Source organism: Sitodiplosis mosellana, unplaced genomic scaffold (assembly GCF_009176505.1).
Source record: "Sitodiplosis mosellana isolate CC-2019 unplaced genomic scaffold, AAFC_SMos_1.0 Smas_scaffold_6226, whole genome shotgun sequence".
Lineage (NCBI taxonomy): Eukaryota > Metazoa > Arthropoda > Insecta > Diptera > Cecidomyiidae > Sitodiplosis > Sitodiplosis mosellana.
The window spans coordinates 5,727,381-5,733,180 of record NW_022601467.1 but is presented as its reverse complement, the minus strand read 5'-3'; the positions used below and the strand labels follow the sequence as shown (position 1 = coordinate 5,733,180).

General features: G+C 33.8%; 1 long non-coding RNA gene across 1 annotated transcript; it reads left to right on the top strand.

Annotated features, from left to right (window-relative positions):
- The first annotated feature begins 3,973 nt into the window (after positions 1 to 3,973).
- Positions 3,974 to 5,171, top strand: LOC129578849 (uncharacterized). Its single transcript, XR_008689145.1, has 3 exons — positions 3,974 to 4,196; positions 4,306 to 4,443; positions 4,918 to 5,171. It is a non-coding gene; the product is annotated as an uncharacterized LOC129578849 (long non-coding RNA).
- The last annotated feature ends 629 nt before the right edge of the window (positions 5,172 to 5,800 follow it).

The window sequence follows — 5,800 nt, the reverse complement described above, 5'->3', positions numbered from 1 at the left end:
ATAAATTAAAATGGTTTCTTTTTCTTTCGATTCGGGCATTGATGCAAACGTACCAAAAATCCGAAAGTGCATAAACACATCAATCAAATTATTTACAATTTTCGATGGGAAGCGGGAGTACGAGTGAGCCGTGTGGAGAGAGAGTGAGAGAGAGCGACAAAGAAAAAGAGAAATGCGGAGTGGATGAAGAGAATGAGAAGAAAAGACACACCCGGGTTTGTATAGTTTTGTTTATTTGAGGCGTGTGTTTTTGTGAATCGATGCGAATATAGAGTATATCCATTGTGCAGTAGTGGCATTGTTGGATATGAACTCGAGCCGGCAAACTGTGCTGAGCAATAAGCGAAAAGGAAATTATGATGTTTGCTAGCGTCGACATACACTCTATCCCAAAACCGGGGCTCTTTCTTTCTCTCATCTCCTCTCTCCTCTCTCCTCTCTCTCTCTCTCGTCGGCTCCTTCTATCTCTAATTCCAACGAAAATATATGAAGAGAAATTGCTAGCATTGGCACTGCAGTAAGGCACATATAACAGATAATTATGTTGAGAGTTCGTTTTTCAATTCAACAAATGACAAAACGCAGCATTGATCGTTTGTCGGGCCAGCATGGGGTCGATTTACTTCTCAGTCACTCGTTCTCTCGGTCGTTCGGTCGCTCTCGAATATTTCATTCATGCGAAATTTTGAAATATGATTCATCTATATTGACATCATGTCATGCTCTGATGCGGTTTGATGTAACAATCCACAAGTATTTTTTTTTTTCAAACTCTAAACCAAAAACCACACCAACAAATAATCAATTGAATATAGTTACAATTAAGCGGAGTTTTGTTGTTGCTGTTTTTTTCTTCTTGTCCCATTTTATTTTGTGAATGAGAGCAAAATATTCACCACCGAAAAATTGCTTTACACATGCTCACATTTCAATTTGCCGGCTGTCATATGAAACGGCTTTGTTTTTCAATTTATTTTCCGATAGGATTTTTATTTGCCGATGCTGCACGCAACGGTATTTTAATACGTTTCGGAATGTTTGAAATGCGTTTCCAAATTGTCAGTGATGTAATCTGGTTTTATGGAATTTTTTTCCGGTTGCTATTTGTTTTTTTCATTACCTCTTTTGCATACAACCAATCCATTCAGCCAATTTATTTATGCGACTTTTGCATGAATACACTCCTTATTTATGTGCTATTTAGAAATGCATGCTACGTAATAGCCACCATACTATAGTGGTAATCGCGATTTTGAAAAATCGTATTTTATAATAAACGAATTCTTTTTGCTGTACTTTGCTTCGATATAGAACGATGTAGAAATTGCCCTGAAATAAAGATTCAAGTTTTATTGCGAAAATATGACAAAAATAATGAAACTCTTTTGATTGCTAAATTTTTGGTAATTACTAATTAGACTATAATTAAACAGTGGTTCAGACGGGAGGAACATTACGCAATGTCTAACTGATGTGTCAGTTGTTATTTACGCAAATGTGTAGAAAAGTTACTTATGCTGCTGCATTGATCATAGTATGATTTGGAATTTCAAAAATCAAAACCCTTCAGAAAAATAAAACGTTGAACGCAGTAGTCCATTCAATCATAAGTCGAAAAGACAGTCTTCTAAATAGACTAAAAAAGATTCTCTTTGGAAAACCCAAAAGATTAAAGAACAAAACATTAAAAATAATTCTTTTTCGTCGTCATCCAAACGACAAACAAAGATTTCAAAGCAAAAATATTAGGTTTGAAAACCAAAAGGCAACCAGGCACTCGATCAATCAAAATGAACTTAACGGGATCTCTAGCTGTCGCTGTGGTTGCAGTTATCTGTGTTTTAACGATCCAATCGGGTATGTGAGAAAATCACGTTTTTTAATTGATTAAACGTCGCTTGTTCTTAGAAGTAAAGAAAAATCTTTGGATGAGTCGAAATTTTCGAATCGTTTTTCGTTTTTTCAGTTTATTCCCTCAACTGTTGGCATTGTGACAACGTTTTGTTTCGTGAGGAAAAATGGTGTGATAATCCTTTTGATAAAATTAATGCACCTGCGTTACGTCTCGTGGAGTGCGATAAACATAATCCTGTTTGTGCAACGGCCACATATTGTAAGCTATTGCAAGTTTTGGTCAATTCTTTATTATTGCAAATTGAATTATTATTTCTGTATATTCTGTACAAGCCACTGAAAAATACATCAGTTGCATTAACTCACACTTCCGAGTAAAAAATTTCGTTTACATTTTGATTATAATACCTACCTAATCGAAAATAAACTATTCTCGTCTCGTTTCATTTTTGTATGCCCGTTCAGCTGTCGATGGTGTAAAGGCAATCCAAAGAAGGTGCGCGCCAGAAAGTTTCTGTGACACTAAGAGAACAAATCGTAGTCTTGTACAATGCAGCACTTGTAGAAAAGGTGGCTGTAATGGTGCTGCGACCACCACTCCTGCAATATTGCTTTCAGTTGCGGTAGCCTTTGTGCTGATTGTTGTACAATACTGAATATCACCTGGATCGATCCTGCATTTAGCTGATAATGTTTATCATTCAATGTTGCAATAAAGAGTCAAATTAAAAGAAAAGACAGGATTTATCTTCTATAAAACGCTTAACGACCTTGTTTTCACAATTTTTTTCTAGCATTTTTATTCAAGCAACGGTGTCAAATACATCTCGGGATTCTTAGGCTGAATTTCGAAATTGAACGTAAAATAAACATATTTCGTGACAATTTTTCACTGTTTTGCTTCGTTTTCCATGGTATTTTTGTCGGGCTCAACATTCGATTCAGTCTGTTTGAGTGCAAAACTCTCCATATTTTTATTGTGCTATTCAAAAATCTATGCCACATAGTAGTAACTATTTCGCAGTGACAGTTGTAATATCATTCGATGCGATTTCGAAAAATCGGTTCATTTCTTGCATAAAATCAGTTGAGAGCGATTAAGAAATTAGTCCGAAATGGAAATTGAGAGCAAATACGATAAAGTGAATGCAATTTTGTTAAATCACTCATTTTTTGGTAATACAACTACAATTAAACAGCGATTTCAAGGAAGCAACGTTACGCAATGTCTAACTGAATAATGTGTCAGTTGTCATTCATGAAAATGTGTAGAAAAATTATTTATGCTGCTTGATTGATCATAGTATGCTTTGGAATTTCAAAAACCGAAACCCTTCAGAAAAATAAAACGTTGAATGCAGTAGCCAGTTCAATCATAAACCGAACAGACCGTCTTCTCAACACACTAGAAAACATTCTCACTGGAAAACTAAAATAAATCAAAAGACAAAAAAAACTCTAAAAATAATTCTATTTCATCATCATCCAGAAAAAAAAATTAAACAGCAACAATATCATATTTGAAAACTAAAAAGCCAACATACATTTCGGTAGTCATTTGGTGAGTCTTCAAATTTTTAGAGAAGTAATCATATTTTTCACTGTTTTGGTTCATTTTGAATGGTATTTTTTCGTGTTAAAAATTCGATTCAGTTTATGCAATTTTTGGGTGAATACTCTCCATATTTTTTATGTGCTATTTAAAATTATATGCTATGTAGTAGTCAGTGTTCTACAATGACAGTTGTAATATCATTCGATGCGATTTTGAAAAATCGGTTTATTTCTTACATAAAATCAGTGTAAAACGATGTAAAAATTGGCCAGAAATGGAAATTGAAATTTAAAAACAAACATACGATAAAGTGAATGCAATTCTGTTAAATTACTCTTTCATTGGTAATAACACTGTATTCAAACAGCAATTTAAAAGAAGGAACGGTACGCAATGTCCAACTGAATAATGTTTCAGTTGTCATTTATGAAAATGTGCAGAAAAATTACTTATGCTGATTTATTGATCATAGTATGCTTTGGAATTTCAAAAATCAAAACCCTTATGAAAAATAAAACGTTGAACGTAGTAACCATTTCAATTATAAATCGAATAGACAGCCTTCTGAACACACTAGAAACATTCTTATTGGAAAACTAAAATAAAATAAAACAAAAAAACCTTAAAAATAATTCTTGTTCATCTCCATCCAGAAAAAAATCGCATATTCAACTATTAAATTCGAAATCCAAAAGGCAACCAGGCATTCGAACAATCGAAATGAATTTAAGGGGATCACTAGCTATCGCTGTGGTTGCAGTTGTCTGGATTTTAACAATCCAACCGGGTATGTCGGAAAATTATATTATTTAATTTTTTTTAAATCGCTTCTTCTTAGAAGTGGAAATAAATCTTTGGTTGAGTCGAAATTTTTAATTCGTTTTTCGTTTTTCTAGCATATTCTCTCAAATGTTGGTACTGTGTTTCCACTGTACAACCATGGTGTGGTGATCCTTTTGATTCAGATAGTGGAAATTCTACATATCAGTGCGAAGTAACTTCTCCGACTGGTGTTTGTGTTAAAGCCAAATTAAGTAAGTTATTGCATATTTTTATATTATTATGAATTCAAATACTACTTCCTGTATATGGTAGTAGCCACTGAAAAATCACATCAATAGCATCAACTCACATTTTCGAATAATTTACTGCTTATATTTGGGATATACACTCAAAGAAATAACATCTCAGAACTAAACGACGCGAATTATTTAATAATGTATTCAGATGATACGTTCGTTTTAAATTGTATTTTTCATCTAATTTTCATTTAAAATAGCGATTTTTTGCATTCTCTTTTGTGCGGATTTTCTTCGGTTGTGTGGTGAATTTTAAACGAAAACTAGATGACAAATACCATTTCAAACGAATGTATCTTTTGAATACACATTTTAGATGACAGTTCGTTCAGATTTGAGAAAACATTGTTTTGTGTGTAGTACCTGCCTGAATGAATAACGTTTGAAGCTAACCTATTCTCGTCTCTTTTTGTTTTTGTATCCATTCAGCTGATGGTGATAAATCCGTCACGAGGGCTTGCTTCCCAACAGATCCCTGTATTAACGCGGCAGAAGGGGGGGAATGCACATCTTGCAAGACGGACTTATGTAATGGTGGTTCAGCTTCTGGTCCAGCCATATTGCTTTCAGCTGCGGTAGCTTTTGTGCTGATTACCATACAATACTGAATTTCCCCTGGACCAACAATGAATTTGACTGATTATATTTGAAAGTTCATTCAATATTGCAATAAAGGGTCGAATCAAAAATTGCGAGTTTTTTTTTCTATAAAACGCTTAAAGGCTGTTTTTCGATTTTCTAGGATTTTCATTTGTGCAACGGTGCCAAAAACATTTCGGGATTCTTTAGCTGAATTCCTAAATTGAAAATAAAATAAACATATTTTTCACTGTTTTGGTACTTTTGCGTGTTTAATATTCGATCTATGTCTTTTCTGCATGGATACTCTCTATATTTCGAATGTGCTATTAAGAAATCGATGCTACATATTGGTCACCATTCTACAGTGGCAACAACATCCATGCATTTTTGAAAGATCGTTTCACATTCTACAGACTGTTGAGATATCAAAGTAAATTGAAGCGGCTACAGCACTCCCAATTTTAAAGGACATATCAATGTAGTTCATTTTTTCAAATTGAAACTAAACAGCGCGTCAAGTTTAACACTTGCTACTATTTTCTCCCAATGGCAAAAACACTATAAAATGAATGCAATTCTGTAAAATTACTCATTTTTGCTGTTTATAGAGAAAGAAGAGTCATTACGCAATGTCTAAATGAATGGAAATATGTCAGTTGCTGTTATGAAAATGTATAGAAAAATTACTTATAGCCGTCGACAACTAATTAGAAACGGGTATAATGTCTCG